General features: G+C 41.3%; 1 protein-coding gene across 14 annotated transcripts in view; it reads left to right on the plus strand.

The window, feature by feature from the left end:
• The window catches only part of NCOA2 (nuclear receptor coactivator 2), a 129,302-nt gene that overhangs the window by 24,354 nt on the left and 86,757 nt on the right, over window positions 1-18,191 (plus strand). For 4 of the 14 annotated variants that reach the window (XM_077932919.1, XM_077932918.1, XM_077932922.1 and 1 more), the window contains one exon: window positions 12,942-13,096. The exons of the other annotated variants lie outside the window; for them this stretch is intronic. The gene's annotated coding sequence lies outside the window, so the exon portion shown is untranslated. The remainder of the gene's footprint in view (window positions 1-12,941; window positions 13,097-18,191) is intronic. 14 annotated transcript variants of the gene reach the window in all.

The following is an 18,191-nucleotide window of genomic DNA, read 5'->3' on the forward strand; positions in this document are numbered from 1 at the left end:
ATGGCTTGACAGCTAACTGCTGTTGTGAAAACTGGATTCTGTGCCAGACACCTTTTAATCATACTTAATGAGAGTGACATCTTGGTATTTGTAGCATATAGGCCTTTTCATAACTTCTGCAGAAAAATGTTTGGTCCTTGTTTTTTATTTTATTTTACTGAGGCCAGTAAAATGTTCTGTTCAAACTTGAATAGGTATGTAGACTTGTTTTGATGCAAATCGTGTCTGCATTTTTTAAATATCAGGCTCCTCCCTCAACTATCAACCACAGTTATTCCATCAATCTATAGGAGGGGGAGAGAGATGGGAGTGCAGGGGCTTTTCATCAGCTCTGCTGAAAGAGCAGCAGCTTTTGGCTTCTCATCTCCCTGAAATCTTTCCATTCCAGCTGATTGCTACATAAACTCTGTAGCTAATAAAAAGTACCCAAGTTATCCATTTTCCTCCTCCCCAATCCTTTTTCCTTTTTATGCCATGTATTTTATATTGTAAGAATCGTTTGATTGACATTTGTGTTCTGGGAGCCTTTTTTGGCCAAAGAGTAGGATAAAAATGTTTTAAATAAATCAGGTATTAATAGTAGTAGTAATAATAATTTGTATCCGACCCATCTGACTGGGTTCCCCCAGCCACTCTAATATACATTAGTGAGAGATTGTTCACAACGTAAAAATACAAAATGAGAATACAACAGACATAATAAAACAATAAAAAATCAATAAAAACAACACCTCCCAATACAGAATGTTCAATCAACCAAAAGCCTTGTTATAGAGAAATGTTTTCACCGGGCACCTAAAGGTGAAGGTGCCAGGTGGGCCTCTCTGGGGAGAGCATTCCACAAACGGGGAGCCACTGCAGGAAAGGCCCTTGTGTTGCTGCCCTCCAGCCCTCTCAATGAGGCATATGGAGAGAGGCCCCAGATGCTGATAGCAGGGTCCGGATTGGTTCAGATACCTCCTTTTTAAGTGTTCTAGGCAGTTACCTGCTGTAATGTGGTTCCATTATTTCTTTGTGATAAATTGAGATAAAATGTAGTGAACATAGCCATTTAGCTAGTAATGAGTATGGGTGAAGACTCTACTTTTTAATGGTCAGATATACTTGGTTTTTTATGATCCCCCCCCCCAAGCTAACCATTTCCTAATGATTCTAATCTAATAATTGAAGCTTTCTCCAGAGCTCATTGTTAGACAGTTAAGACTGAGAATGTGGATTCATAGTTACTCCATCCTGATTTGTTATTGGTCTGCAAAGTGGTATGTTAATTATTGGAACTCCAGCTCTGTTCTAGTCCTGGAGTGTATTGGGGACAGGCTTCAGTGGAAGCAAATCTGGTTTTGAATACTGCTGCCTTCTTCTAAAAAGTATAAGAATCTCTCAGTCTAACAAAATGTGTTCTTTCATAACAGAATGAAAGCTCAAAGTTTTATCTAGAAGCTGTGTTTTTGAAACATATTTTGAAACCGGCCTGTCTCTTGGGTTAAAGTACATATGAAAACTATACTATATACACATTTGATCATAGCAACAGAAAGTCGGCTTAAATTAAAAATCTAAGATGTCCAGGCTCAGACTTTGGCCAGCTCTCAGAGCTGGATAGCAGCTGGTTTGCCTTTCCATTCTTGCAGGAATGTAGCAAATGCTGTGGGCTGAAAGGAGGAAGGATAACAAATTTAGTGCCATAGGTCAAAATCAGCTTCTTTAAATAGTACCTGCCCTGATGAGCAGTGGTGGGAAGGGGATCTATGTGGATGATGAAGAAGGTGTACTGTGTTTGACAATCCATAAGCAGGATTTCTGTGGATGAATATTTTATCTGCTTTTGTATTTAAGATTAATATGAACCACAACGAGAGTTCTGTAAAAAGAAAAGGAAAAAGAGACATCTTTGGCTACACAACTACTATATTTAACCAGTGCTAGTATATTCATTTTTGCCAGGTCCTTTGCACAATATATTGCATTGATGTACTGTACAATATATTGCATTTACACTTGATTTTAAAACTGCTTTTTTAAAGATAGTACTGTTTTAACAGCCAGTCATACTTCATCAATCTTCCTAGTTGTGCCTCAGACTTGAAGCCCTGTTAGAATTTCTGAAACCAGTTTTGCTATTCCTGGTCTTGTACACTACATTAGAGGTGTCAAGCATTGACTGTAGGCCTGTCAATGCTGTCAGGTGCAGTAATTTAATTACCAGCTGCAACAACAGTAGTAGGCCTGACTGTTCAAGAAACTAGCTTCCATAAGATGTTACATCGTTTTCTAAAGCGGTTGGCCTGGTTTAGCTTAACACAACTTAACACCTGTTAAGTTTAAATGTATGAGTGCTCTGTGTGTTAAACACTGTTTCCTTAAGCAGTAGAAAATTAATCCTGGAGTTTGAACTAAGTTGGTTTCTCCCCATAAAGAAATAAAGCATTTTTCCTGATCATTAGTCGGTGGGTGGTTTTTTGTTTTTTTTTTAATCGCCCCATTTCCAGGTATTACATATAAAGAACTTCCGGAGATGCACGCCTTGATGTGTATTCTAAACAACAAGGGAGTTATGTAAGCATCCTGAACATAGTTTCTCTTATTTTATCTCAAGTCTCTATCAGGGTAGGATTGTGAGAATACAGTGTGTCCTAGTACAGGTGCAATGCTCAACCTTGGAGGGATCGCCATAATCCTTAACAGAGCCCTGATTCTGCCCTGCCCCTCTGCTTCCAGCATGCATGTGAGTAACACAACATGCAGTTAATATGGAACAGGTATCCCCATCTCATAACCCCACAATACATAGACCTCTAAGCTACTCTGCTGTGTTGCCTGCACACAGGCACATATTGGAGAAGGGGAGAAATGGGGTTGCTAAGCCCTGTGGCAAGGATAGCCAACATGGTGCCCTCCATAATTTGTTGGACTCTACTTTGATCCCTAACCATTTGCCATGCTGGTTGGGGCTGATGTGGGTTGAACTCCAACATTATGTGGATGGCATTATATTGGCTATCCCTAAAGTCTGGAGATTCCTTTGCCTATGGTCACTCTGCCCATGTTTGAAAGATCATGTCCAAATAAGGGGGAAAAACAAGGAAACCTCAAATATTACTAATCCCATATTTATTAGTTCTGATCCCACTCCCACTCACTGGACTTTCTGAAGTAAAGGGAATATATTCATGCATGCAGAAATTTTGGTGTTAAATTTGATGTTTATAGATCCTAAAAATCGCATGAATTCTTTGAGAAAGTTCTGTTCCTTCATTGTATACCTGAATTTAGCCAATTGAAACCATGATATAAGCTTCTGTTCTTTACTTCATTTCCTTGCAGTTGATGAATTTTGATGCAGCCTCATCGTGCATTGTTACTGTGTGTTCATTTTCAGTGGGGGCATGTGTGGGTATTCTGATGTTAGTCATATTTGGAACGAGTGGAGGTAGTGCAGACGCAGTAGAGCTTGTGATGTCCCTGTGATCTTTATTTGAGTATGAAGTTGAAAGACAAGTTTCCAGTGCACAGTACAGCGACAGGCCAAAGCCTGCTCTAAGGCGGCTCCAAAGCACTCACAGGCAGCCTGGCGCTGTACTGTGAATTGAGATAAGCTAAAAATGGAGGTGCACACTCATCTTGATTCCTATGCAGGCAACATTTAGCAAGTTCTTTTGCAAAAATGGCTTGCTTTGCTACTGTCTGCTTAATCTTGTTTCGGTATGTGTTGCAGATTTTCACTTACAGGTTTTGCCGGTGAGAATATCAATCAGCTGTAAGCATTCAGAATGGGAAGTTTATCTTTGTGGAATATATATATATATGTGTGTGTGTGTGTGTGTGTGTGTGTGTGTGTAAAAGCAGGATGGATTGATTTAAATCTAGCTGATTTTAAAATGATTTTGATTGCCAAGAAAAGTAATGGTTACAGTTTCAGCCTCCTTCGCAATTACCTGACAGTAAGCCTCACTGAATACAGTTGGACTTGTTTCTGACTAACCATGGACAGTATGCTCTGAAGTGGTACACACTTTGAAAGTTCTGCATTCAGAAACACAATTTTCCCTACCCGTTGTTTTCAAGATAATTTTCCAGATACGCATCCAATTTAGTTGCAAGATTTAATTCTGTCCCCAAATAGAAGAAAAAGGTAATGTAGGTAATGTCCATCATTAGTAATATTCAGAGTGAATTTATTGAAATCAGTGGACTTAAGATACTTGAGTCCACTGATGTTCATTTTGTCTTTTCTGAATATGCCTTAATGGTGGATATCACCCAATTTTTTTGCTAACTGCATCTACATGTAATTCCTGTGAGGTTTTATTGTGGCCCTTGTACAGTGGTAATTGTTTAATAAACTTTCCCACTTTCCCAATGTAGGTTCAATTAATGACCTTTGAACTACATTGCTTGTAGCTCTCAAAACTGGAATTATTTCGTTTGCTCTTATTAATCATTAATGAAACCCTTTACAGCTCTTGAAAAGCTCTGAGAGTTTACATTAGTTTTTAAGAGCTAAAGCTTCTCTTACTAATTAGCTTCCTAAGCCAATTAGAAGATTCATTTTACACTCTAGTCAAAGCAGTTTCATAGTTTGTTTAGCTTTTAGCAAAGGTCGTATATAGTTTGCAAGAAAGTCAGATGTTTCTGTTTTCTCCTTCCTCTATATAATTCTCATTCAGCTGTTATGAAACTGAAAAATGCACACTCATCAGAAGCAAAGTGCATGTGAAAATATAATCATTTTTAGTGTCCACATGTTTCCATCCTCCAGTTTGTTGCAATTCTCCCCCCTCCTGCAACACCATTAGGACAAGCAGTCAGTAGTTGTTGGGTACTCAGTAGTCAATTTTGTTTGTCAGATTGAACTCTAGTTTAGAAGAAACAGTGGTTTGTGAACAAGCAGTGTGCTGGTTCATGCTGCTTAAATGTTTCCACTTTGGTTCATGCTGCTTAAAGGCATCCATTTTCTGCTCCTGCTGTAGCTGTACTTTGCATGAAACATGCCAGAGTGTGGCTTGCCATGCTTCTGAACCCTGCCTTGTGGTTCCCTTCTTCCTAACAAACTATGAGTGGTAAGCCAAGGTGAAACATTAGCTTTGTGATAGGCTAAAAGCTTGCCAGAATAATTTACAAAGTCTTCACTAACTGGTGGAAAACATCCAAAGAGTATCCCAACTATGCTTCATGGGGTGCAGTGTTCCATAATACCGAGGAATCCACTCAAAAGGCCTTCTCTTGTTCCAAGCTACTATGCTTCCACCATCAATGGGACACAGAAAGGGCCTCTTCACTTAATCTTCATGAGTGGACAAGTTGTTACAGGATGTGGTGATCTTGGATGCCAGCTATTTAGGATTTTAAAGGTAATCATAAACACTAAATTGTGCCTGGAGACAGATTGGCAACCCGTGCCAAGATAGAATAGGTGTCATATTGCCCATGAGTGAGAACCTACTAATATCCTTGCTGTTGCATTCTGGATCAACTGAAGACTTGTGCTCCTTAACTACATCTTACCTCCTTAGGAGATTAACTGCTGCACTATCCTAAACTGGGCAAAAGCACTCCTGGCCACCAATTGAATAACCATACTGCAAGGCATACAATCCAACGCACCACACGACGCACCTGACCATTAGATGCACCTAGTTTTTAGAAGGGGAATGCAAATGAAAACTATTATTTTTTGCTCAGCGCTCCCTTTCACTAGCCATGTGGAGCATGTGTGAGGTTTTTGCAGGCTTTTCCCCAGGAGGGAGAAGGGCAGCCCATCACTGACGGGCTGCCCTTCTCCCTCCTCGGGGGAAAAGCCCCCAAGAACCGCACACATGCTCCACATGGCTAGTGAAAGGGAGTTTCGAGGCTCTTGGGGACTTTTCCGGGAGGTGGGGGAAGGGACTGAGGGGCTGCCCTCTGTCCCTTCCCCCACCTCCCACAAAAGCCAGCAAGAGCCTCACTCTCTTTAAAGGGTGTGCGGCTTTTGCGTGCTTTTCTATGAGGAGGGAGAAGGGACTGACGTGGCCAGTCAGTCCCTTCTCCCTCTTGGGGAAAAGCCCGCAAGAGCCGCGCCTCCTTCCTGAGCAGGAGCACCTTTGCTTTCTTTTGATTAAGCTTCAGTTTATTAGCTTTCATCATCAAGCCCATTCCTGCCTCCAGGAACTGATTGAAAACATCAACAGCTTCCTTGGTATTGGATAAAAAGAAGAAATGAGCTGCTTGTATAATGACAAGATACTCCAAATCCCTAGATGATCTCTCCCAGAAGTACCATGTAGATGTTAAACACTATGGGGGACATCATTGACCCCCACTATGGAGGACCACACATCGATGACCAAGGAATAACATCATGTTTTGAAAGAGGCTCCTGAGGAAGGCCTGCAACCAGCATAAGAGAGTCCCACTTTCCACTGATATAAGTATTTTTAAAATAACAGATGCTTGCTCCAGTCTTCCACAGGTGTAGCATCTGTGTATGGAGGATTAATTATAGGGCATAGTTGCCCTGTTCTCTCCACTCCCCTTGCATTAACAGTGAGTCTGCAAGCAATATACCAGGCCTTTGCAGGAAGGCCTGTTTGTGCCTCCATCATATTGGAATTTGACAGAATGTGGGGGCTGTGCTGTTGTGTTCTGATCCACAATTCTGTTCCTCGACTAAGCAGAAATACAAGCGGGGGGGGGGGCGGCGGGGGGGAGATATTGGAGACATGCACAGACATACCCTATCTACTACCATCATACACCCAGTGCAGGGTGCATTGCGCAAACCAACCAATACTTTGGGTCGTGGAGGAGCAGAATGGGAATTGCAAAGTGAAAATTCTAATCAAGAAGTCTGAACCGGTGAGTGTGAAGTCAAGAGTACTACTTGAAAGGAGGCAGAAGTAGGAATGAGGGTGGACTAGTTTAGATCAAGAAAGAAAAGGCAAGTTCTCCGCCCCTTGCAGTTCTGTAGTTGGCTAGCCATGCAACTGGTGGCCAGGATGTGTAAGTTGGCTGTCATAAGATGGGTTGACAGTGCATTTGCACATAGCTTGCACAAGTAGTTCAGACCTCTAATTTGTAATCTACATATGCTGGATAAAACAGCATGCAAATGTTCCAAGTATAGCCCCTGGAGTCTTTAGGCAAAAGGCTCACTGATAATAGTGCTGGGGATGACTATGACTTGAGACCTTGGGAAACCCCTGTCAGGATTAGATTGATTGGTTAATTTTATTATTAATTACAAGCGTTTGTGAATCACGCTTCCACTCAAATGCAAGAGATGTGCAACAAAATTCTAAAACAAAATATTTGGCGGTTCTGTATGTCTCCACACACATCTGCTTACTGTTTAATTCTTGAGGCTTACACCTGTGTGTTGCTCCTGTAGTGCCAACATTCCCTGGAATAATAAAATTGTAGAATTGGAAGCGACCCTGAGTATCGTCTAGTCCAACCCCCCGCAATATGGGAATGTGCAGCTACCCCAAATCGGGATCGAACCTGCAACCTTGGTGTTATTAGCACTACCATCAGAGCTTGCAGCCCGATGGCTTCTGCAAATAGATTGCCTCTGCCATCAATAGAGAGGTGCTCCTCCTACACCAGCAGGGGACCCATTTCCTTGATACATAGAATGTAGTATCAAATTATAGCCAAGAAATAAAGCTGTACTGTACTTTGGGTTTATAAAGAGTCACGCATACTGCCAAAGTCTTCTGTACGTGCCTTCTTTTGTTTTCTTTATAAGGATATTCACGAAACAGAATGAGTGGGAACTTGTGGCAGTCTTCATTGTCATGTTTACCCTTTCGGATCTTCCCACTGATGCAAATGGCACTCATTGGAAACAGTATCTTCTAAAGTTACTGATAAGCGACTAGCACTGCATTTTTGTTGTATGTTTTGGGGATACACTCCAAAATGAATTACATTCCCAGGACTTTGAAGACTTGCTCAGCAGAAAAAACAAGTGAATGTTCTTTTTAAAAAAATTAAAGTTGGATTGTTTGAAAGAGAACATGGGGCTTCTTAAAATTCAGCCCAAGTTTAATTTTAACTTTTTAAAAGAATGATTAGGCACAAAATTTTTAGGATTGCCCATACTTTTCCTTGTCTGGATTTACGTATGTAATGATACTCATGAGATGACTCAGTTGCTTGAAGATGCCCTTTCACCATATATAGAAGCAAGCAGCTGGCAAAATCCTTTTTCTCTACTCGTTTTATCTTTTAAGTTAGCTGCTAATTTTAAATACAAAGAAATATAAAGTGCTCTGAAAATGAGATGTCCTGCTAATCTTACTGGGAGTGATACAGTAAACTGTATGTCATGCACAGGTTCTTTAGTGTTAGAAGTCAGTAGTTGCTTACATAGACCCAATGTTGTTTTGTTGTTATTTCTTGCCTTGTATTTCTGTTTGTACAAACTAGGATGGATTCCGATGACCATCAGTTTTTCACATGATGAACCTGGTTGGCTGAAATTTGAATCATGAGTTTAGTAACTGAGTCTGCTTGTTAGTTGCTCTCGCTGAGGGAAACTTCGTGTGTTTTAAACTTCATTTGTGAAAATTGTATTGTATTGAAGTAATCAAGCAGTTGCTGCAACCCTAACCATGTCTGCTGAAAAGTAAATCCCATTGAATTCAATGTGACTTTTACTCCCCAGTAAGTGAAGTCAAGATTGCAGCCTTAGTTTCTCTATTATTTTTGCATTTTGTCTTATTTGGGCAGAGCTTAAGGCAGCATACAATGGCGTTCCACTTCATTTTCAGAACAGGTAGGTTAGGCACAGAGTTCTCATCCCAAGTTCCTCCTGTTAGGTTTATGGCTGAACGGGCTTTTGACACCACTGCTTTTGTAGGATAAGAAATTATTATTGGTGTGTTCTTATTACATTCAGCAATTTTAGCTGCAATCAGCATGTGTTTAGTGTGTTTTGTGGCTGAATTTATGTACATAAACTGAGCATAAAATAACTCCCTATTATACCTACTATTCTCAGCAATTCTTGCCTGTAGTGTGGTGAGACATGATTGTGCTGGCTATATGGCTGTGGCTTACTGCCAAATATGAGGGAGGTCATCCAGGATTATGGCGCTGCACAAAATGCCTTTTGCCTACTCATGAGGCTGCTTTGGCAGATAACTGCACACTCAAAAAATAAATAAATAAAAATCAGCCCAAGAATACCCCTCTGTGTTTGGGTTTCCTCCATTTCTCTGAGCTAAAACAATACTATCTAAGCAGAAATGGAGTGCTCCTGTTTTGGTTACAACTTGGGCAAAATACTCTTTTGACAGCTGCCTCATATACCTCTGAGGAATCTGATAGTCAAGCTTTAGCCTGAGGGTGGCATTTCTCCCAAAGCAAGGCTCAGTGACTATTGAAATTGGTTAAAATCCAATTTATACATACTTAGTGATGTGAAAAGATTCATTAATTGTCTCTGTCTGAGTCAGAAAGGATAAGTGTGTTCATAGCTTTCTGGCTCACTGTGATGAAATTGTTTTTTGTTTTTGCTTTTTTGAGCTGTTTAATGTGCTTTATTTATTTGCAGCATTTATACCTCCTGCCCTTTGGGTAAAAAGGCTGTCAGAGTAGCTTACAGAAAATCAGTCCTAAGACTGTCCCTGCTCTCCGACTCACAATCTAAAAAGATAGGACATACTAGAAAAAAGGGATAGGAGAGAGGAGAGAAAAGCAAGTTCAAGCACAATTTCTTAAAGTTTCATTTATTACAGTTCCATACAATGTCTTTGGCGGTTCTGGGTATCTTGCCCTTGACAAAGAGCAGTCTGTCCCCTGAAGTAGCCCCTACCCCACTCAACACATCAGATCCACAACCAAAGCAGATGACAAATTCCAGACTGGGAGGACAACACAACTCCTGTCATATAGTCCTTTCTTCAGACAGCTGACTTGAGGGAAATTAGAATAATCACATGAGGTAGCTTGATAGTGGCTTACTCTAAAACTTGTGCATTAAGGTATAATTTATCCCTCCAGGCTATACTTACCTGTCCCCCAGGAAAAACCTTGTGGTTTTGGGCCAGTGTTTCAGAATGTGTTGTGTTCTCATTTTGTATTTTTATGTTGTGAACCACCCTATGATCTTTGGGTGAAGGGTGGTATACAAATTTTAACAACAGCATATAGTGGTTTTCAATCAGTGTCTACCTCATAATTTATACAGTGGTACCTCGGGTTACATACGCTTCAGGTTACATACGCTTCAGGTTACAGACTCTGCTAACCCAGAAATAGTACCTCGGGTTAAGAACTTTGCTTCAGGATGAGAACAGAAATCGTGCTCTGGCGGCGCGGCGGCAGCAGCAGGCCCCATTAGCTAAAATGGTGCTTCAGGTTAAGAACAGTTTCAGGTTAAGAACGGACCTCTGGAACCAATTAAGTACTTAACCCGAGGTACCACTGTATTTGTGTTGTGGTGCCTATTGAATTTGGTGGTATATTTCAGTAATGGGGAACCCCTGGCCTTCTGGATGCTGTTTTAAGGTAAAGGGACCCCTGACCATTAGGTCCAGTCGTGACTGACTCTGGGGTTGCAGCGCTCATCTCGCTTTATTGGCCGAGGGAGCTGGGGTACAGCTTCCAGGTCATGTGGCCAGCATGACTAAGCCGCTTCTGGCGAACCAGAGCAGCGCACGGAAACACCGTTTACCTTCCTGCCGGAGCGGTACCTATTTATCTACTTACACTTTGACGTGCTTTTGAACTGCTAGGTTGGCAGGAGCAGGGACCAAGCAACGGGAGCTCACTCCGTCGCAGGGATTCGAACCGCCAACCTTCTGATCGGCAAGTCCTAGGCTCTGTGGTTTAACCCACAGCGCCACCTGTGTCCCTGCTCCAGCTAAAATCATCCCTCACCATTAGCCATGCTTGGAGGAGCTTCTGCAGCAGGGAATCCATCAACTCCTCAAGAGCTACATGTTCCTCATTTACTAAATCAATGAAGATAGTAACTTTTCAATTAGGGAAACAACATCAAAGTTAGTTAGAAGTGAGTGTTCCAGTTTGCGAGTGTTCTTTGGAACCCGAAAGTCCGACAGGGCTTCCATGGCTTCCGATTGGCTGCAGGAGCTTCCAATCTCGACAGGAATAGCCAAACCTCTGTGGCCCATGCTCTGGTAACCTCTAAGTTGGATTACTGCAAAGTGTTATGCATGAAGCTGCCTCTGAAGACTGTTTGGTAACTTCAGCTGGTGCAAAATTTGATGGCCAAGTTGCTCACCAGAGCATGATTATTTGAGCATATAACACCGATCCTGGCCCGACTACACAGGCTGCCAGTTAATTTATGGGCCCAGTTCAAAGTGCTGGCGCTGATCTATAAAGGCTTACACTAATCAGGACATTAATACCTTAAGAACTGCCCCCGCCATACAAACTGACCTGGAACCTGTGATTGTCATCCAAGGCCCTTCTGCATGTTAATGATAATAATAATTATTAATAATTATTAATATAAATTTGTATGCCACACATCTGACTGGGTTTCCCCAGCCACTCTGGACAGCTCCCAACAGAATATTAAAAACACAACAAAGTACCAGACATTAAAAACTTCCCTAAACAGGGCTGCCTTCAGATGTTTCCTCTCCCTGAGGAGGTTCCTGGGGTGACAATACAAGAACAGGCGCTTTCTGTGGTGGCTCCCTGTCTGTGGAATGCTCTCATCAGAGAAGCTTGCCTAGTAATTTAATATAAATATCATATATAAAAAGAGAGAAGCTTGCCTGGCACCATCATTACATATAGGTGCCAGGTGAAAGCATTCCTCTTTACCCAGGCCTTCTGCCATTACATAACATATAGCCTGTTAAATTGGGGGGCGGGGGCAGAGAGAGACTGTTATAATCATTATTTTATTATGCTGTGTATTTTGTTTTTATTATTATGCTACGTAAATTATGTTCTTAATGTTGTACACTTCCCTGGGATCTTTGGATAAAGGGCAGTTTCTAAATAAGATATACATTAATAATAGCATTTACTTATTTAACAGTTCATTGAATGTAGCTTGTAGAGCAGCAGTAGATCTCTGCGTGTAGATGTACACACACATACAAAGCTACCTGTGTCCACATTTCATAACCTTTACCTGGGACATTTTTAGCGTAAGAATAGTTTCTAACAGGAATCTATATGTTAATTCCTGCCCAGTGTACCAAGAAAGAAAGAATGGAGTATTTTCTGTATGTATGTCTTTTCTGGAAATGTAATAATCAGACAAGAGGGAAATCGAATCCACTGTATCTTGAACTTTTTCCTTCCATTTTATTTTCATTTATATTCACGCTCAGGTAATACGGATTGTGAATATGGTTCAAATTTTATTAGGATTTATTTATGTTGCATCCCTGTCTAATTGCAAAATGGCCTTGCGTCCTAGTTTCAGGGTAGTGGCTCTAGCCTATAATTGTTGCTGTTTGCTGCTTTGGGTGGGGTGAGAGAAATGTTGTTATACTCAATCTTGTTGGACAGCATTCTCTGGTTCCAGAGAAGGACTCCCTTAGTCTTTTTCTTCAACTTGCATTTCTCCTTAGGGTTGTATCCCCTCCCACAGTGTCCCAGTTCTTAGTAATAATTTGGCCTGAATTCTGTTACAACTTGGACTCCGAGGGGAGCTGGCTATTCAAATATCAGTGCAGCGTTATCAACTGAGCAAATTCCACCTATTTGAATTATTCATTAGCTTGATCGAAGCATCTTTTTACATCGTGGCTCCCACCCCTTCCCAGTTGACTGCTTAACACTGTTTTCTTTAACTCTTAAATCATTTGTCTTGTTTTCCTCCTTGATTGTGTAAATAAAAGGTTTTAAGATTTTGATTGTGCCTAGTTTTGATTCTGCACAACCATGTTCTGGAACTGAAAGTGATGAGCAATTTTCCAGGCCAATGTGCCTTGCACTACAGCTTCATTTCTCTTCTTTCTTCATAGATTTCAAAACCTCGGGAAAAGAGAGAGAGGTCATGCAGATCTGTGTTTGCTTTTGACTTGAACATTTTTCTTTTTCTTTCGTAAGTGGAGTGGTTTCATATTCATGCTTTTTCCTCCAAAAACTAAAACAAGTGGCACACAATTTATTCCCAGAGGTGAGTTTAAACCTGTTTGTTACCTTTTTGTTCTATAGTAAATATCTTCAGAGTTGGATCTAAGTTTGAACTAGGTCAGGAAAATGACGACTGCTTTTTTGCTTATACAAAGTCTGGTCGTCTGAAATGTTTTTTCTGTTCTTAGGCAAACAAAACTGGTGCACAAGTTCTCTTGCTTCAAAATTTATGTGAAAGTATAGAGAGCAAAGTGAGGAGTACTGGGTTGTTTCAGGAATATAATGGAATCATGAAGTTATTGTGAAAAGTGTCATTGTGGAATTGTTTTTAGATTCATTTGTGGTTTGAAGTAAGCAAAAATAGCTTCACTATTTTGGATTTCATTTTCAATGAAATATTTATAGTAAATGTTTATCTGGGTCAAGCATCAGCTTTTTGATGTGAAACGTGACATCACCAGATATGTAGTTTGCTCTCTTATTAATACTTTCAGTGCTTCCTGACCAGTGAGTTTTCCTGTCAAGCTGCAAGGCAATTCTTGTTAGCTGTTCAGTTTTTTTTAGTACTGTTGGGTATGTGGATATGCAGATCACATTTCCTGTCAACTGTTTTTCCTTTGAGAAGTGTTTTGTTTAACCTTTCCCTAGTGGCAAAAATACCATTTGTGCTCTATCATGTTGCTGGTTGCAAGTTCCATACACTCTACATCTTGAATGGGGCAATAAAACATGAACTTGTTCAATGCTATACTTTGTGGTTTAAAACAAAACTGAAAATGCTTCTAGCATGATTACCCACACGTTGTCCTTTAATCTAGTAACCTCTAAAGATGCAAAAGTTAATTTGAGATAATATAAATCAATGGCTTCTTCAACTTCAACTTGGTGTTGACGAAGGCATTGGTTTTTTTCCCCTAGTGGTTGATTGTACAATTCCCTTTGTAGTTCTCTGAAAAAATAGGCTTCATGCTAAGGTGCTGCTGCTAACAGATTGCAAGCTATTGCTACATAGTCCGCCTACACAAGGCTGTTGGTATCGGAATTATTACAGGACAGGTTTTGACGCCCAGCCTGCCTCTGGTCCCAGTAGACCTAACAAGTGAAAATGATATTCTGATTTTACTTTCCTTAACATAAATACAACGCAGTCTGCATAATTGAGTACATAATCCTGGGGTGTATTGGTGGCCCCCTCTCTATTCTTGTGATAATAAGCAATATAAATGCATATACTAGAGAATTCTATATGTGTTCATTTCTTTGTCCCTTTAAAGATGGAGCAGAGAATAAGTGTTGCTAAGACAGAGGGGAAGAATTTGGGCTGGCTGTGACACTGGCTAGTGTTGATGGTTAAACTATGCTGCCAAATTCTGAGGTTGCTAACTGCCATGATGCCCCCCCCCCCCTGCAATACTGGTGTGGAGTACTTGCCCTACTTTAGAAAGTAGTGAACAATATCATGTGACTTAATCACTGGCTATTATATATTACATTATTAATATCTGAACAAACCATGCTAATTACTATTTGACCTGAATTAGGAACTCTCTAGCCGTTTCTTTAGCTCTTTTCTATCACACGGAGATTGCACTGAGCCCGTCAAATTGCATAGAGAGTGTTGACAGCATTTTTACTTTGTGGCGTTTTGCTGGCTTACATTTGAAGATTGTGATGATGAACAAATAGGTACCATGAACTCTACAAAAGCAAAGAGCCAAAAAAACCGAGGAAGATCTGAAAGCTGACATTTCAGCCTCCTCTTGCAGCATGGGTCTTGTGTACTTCAGAATATTTACATAGTATGAGCATTCCTAAATGTTTGAATCCATATGCATTCCTTTCCTGTGCGACGTGTTCTATTTTTATATTATTATTTTTTGCAGTAATACAGTTTCTTTTAATTTGTAAATTTTACTTGGATCAGCATGCAATATGGTAATGCTGAGATATACAATGTGTGCATTAGTACTCTTCTCCAGGTTGTGTACTTCAACAGTTCAGTTTTTTCCTTTAGAATATATTCTGGAGAGGTCTTTAAGGAGCTGTTTGAAAACAATACTAATACTATTTTATCAATCCATTGTGGTACAAATGACTCTTAGAATTCATTCAGATATAATGTGAACAGCACTCTCTCCAACTGGAATTTCTAACAACTGATATTCAGAGGCATGCTGACCCTGACATCAGTAGTTTTGTGGCAGTGCTCTACATGACCCATTTAATTGTGAATGTTTGCCTGGATGAGCACATAGATGAACTTGGGGGCACTGCAAGTATTCCACGACCATTTAGGAACTTTATGCATACTCAGTAGATTGTCTGGTAGAGAATGGCACACCAATTACTTGGGGTTCCTGTACTGTGTGCCACAGATACATAGAGGATCATGGGGGTTAACTTGGATTGAGTAATAATCTGCAAGGAGAATGCTTGTAGTTGCTCACATTCTCATGATCATTAATACATCCACACAACTTACCAGTGAGAGTGATGTTCACTACCACCTGTGATATTCTGTGGAAATAGATGATTTGTTTTAAAACAGTTGTGGTCCCTTTGTTATCTGGATTCTTATGACATTTATTTGTGCCATTGGCTGTTGTAGACAGGAGTGGAAAAAGGTGCAGTGTAATAATGTCAGGATGTATGTAGGTTTTTGGCACAGTCCTGTGTTTTATACACAACACTTAGTTTTACCCGCTGGTTCATAAACATAGACCATCATTGATTTAGAAAATAAAAGATTCAATAAAACTCCCTTGGGCGGGTCCTGGGATCCCAAAGTCCGAGCTGGACCCATTCTGTAGTGTAATTTGGGCCCCATGCACTGGGTGGCTGGATCTGATCCACCCTTTAAATTTGCTATAATGCTCTCAATGTAGCATAACACTGGAGTATTGTAGAAAATGGATCAGATGCCCATTTCTGATTCCCACTAGTCTCCTATTAGCAGTTAAGGCTTCAGGGACCCACCTGTACAAAAGGGGAGATCATGAGAGGAACTTTGAGAGACAGGGTTTATTTTTCTTCTTTGAATTGCTCTGCTCAACTATACACATCACTAAACAGCAAACATATGGAGCTACCGTATTTTTCCCTCTATAACACGCAGATTTTTTCTCCTAAAAAGTAAGGGGAAATGTCTATGCGTGTTATTGAGCGAATGTGTGGTCCCTGGAGCCAACTGGCCCGAGTGCATCACACATTTTCTTCGAGGGTCGTCTTCGTTGCGGTTTGCAGAAGCCAGGGAAGTGCTTGCTAGGAGGTTTGGCCACTCTGATCGCTTTGATTGTGTGTGCAGTGCGACTGTGTGTTTGCTAGTGTGTGTGCTTTGTGAGTGTGTGGTTGCCTGTGTGAGTGTGAGTGTGTGGTTGCTAGCGTGGGTGCTTGGAGGGAGTGAGAGAGTGACTGACTGCTGCATCTTCTCCTGCAATTTGCCTTTTAAAAAATTGGAAGCAGCGGGGCAGTAAAAACCACCTCCAAAAGCCCCATTTTCCCCTTCTAAGGCTGCAGCTCGGCTTTGGGAGCCCTGAACCCCTTCCTTGTTCTTGAGGGATCTTTGAGGTTTTCCCTTTAGCTTTAACCCAGCCCCCTTATTTTACCAGTTTATCTTCATTCTCGGTGTGGTAAACTGATTGCAGGCAGCCACACGTGTGTTCGAGCCTCCCGAGAGAGAAAGCTGTTGCTTTCCTGCATTCTGCCTCAGGGTCTTACTGCCCACCCCCTTCTGTTTCGTTACTGTGTTTGCTCAAACGGAACAAAGAGCAGAGAAAACCCCTCCCCTCCAGGCAAGCAGAGGGGAAAGCAGAGCGTCCTTGCTTGTAATTCCTCTCCGTGCTCCGGTGCTGCTGCTGCTGCTGCGTCTAGGGACTCGCAGGCAACATGCAGGTGGCGGGGAGAGAGAGAGATAGAGAGAGCTAGCTAGCTGGCTGGCTTGGGTGGGTGGGTGGGTGGGGGAACTTTTGCCTTCCTTTCCTCCCTTCGGTAAAACCCCTCTCCTGCATTCTTAGCCAGCTGCTTCTCCGCACACCCCTCTCGGTGCTCCTTGTCCCTTCTATGTTTTTCCTTCCCTCCCCACTTAAAACATGGTTACAAAACGTGGATCCTCAGGATCTTTGCATTGGGTCACCCCAAATTCACCATCAGATCACATAGCAATGATCTGATGCAAAAACAGGGCTGCAATGGTGCAAAAACGTGGTTACAAAGCACGGATCCACATGGATCCTCAGGATCTTTGCATTGGGTCACCCCAAATTCACCATCAGATCACATAGCATGTCCATGGCTACAGCCTGTTCCAAAAAAATCACGCACCCACTGTTGCCTGGGGCTCCAATGGTACAAAAATGTTGCTACAAAGCATGGATCCACATGGATCCTCAGGATCTTTGCATAGGGTCACCCCAAATTCAACATCAGATCACATAGCATATTCATGGCTACAGCCTGCACCAAAGAAATCACGCACCCACTGTTGCCTGGGGCTGCAATGGTGCAAAAACGTGGTTACAAAGCACAGATCCACATGGATACTCAGGATTTTTGCATTGGGCTACCCCAAACTCACCGTCAAATCACATGTCTGTGGCCACAGCATGAAGCACAAAAATGATACATCCACTGTTTCATACAGATTTTTTTTTCTTGTTTTCTTCCTCTAAAAACTATGTGCGTGTTATGGTCAGGAGCGTGTTATCGAGCGAAAAATACGGTACTTAAGCTCCTAGTATGTTAAGGGGAGAGGATGACAAGTAGTTACTCCATTGTACCACCCAGTTCACTCTCTTGGAATGTAAAGTCAGTCCGGTGATTGGACATGGAATTACAACATAAAAACACAACTACTACTAACTCACAAGGTATGTATTCTTAAACTGTGTGGGATTTTTCTGCATAACAATCCGACTCTTAACAAAAAAAAATATGCTTTGAGAGTTGGTAAAATATTAAACATAGTAACACACACACCCCGGCTTGGTTATGATAGGAGCAGTACTGTAAACTTATGGCTTGATATTAGCAAATGGAACTATATAAAGCACCTACAGATGGCATGATTTAACATACCACCAGCCTCTCACCCTTTCAAAACTATTATGATTATATTACACCATGTGCTCAGGAGACATCAG

The sequence above is a fragment of the Podarcis muralis genome, chromosome 8 (assembly GCF_964188315.1).
Source record: "Podarcis muralis chromosome 8, rPodMur119.hap1.1, whole genome shotgun sequence".
NCBI classification, from domain to species: Eukaryota; Metazoa; Chordata; class Lepidosauria; order Squamata; family Lacertidae; genus Podarcis; species Podarcis muralis.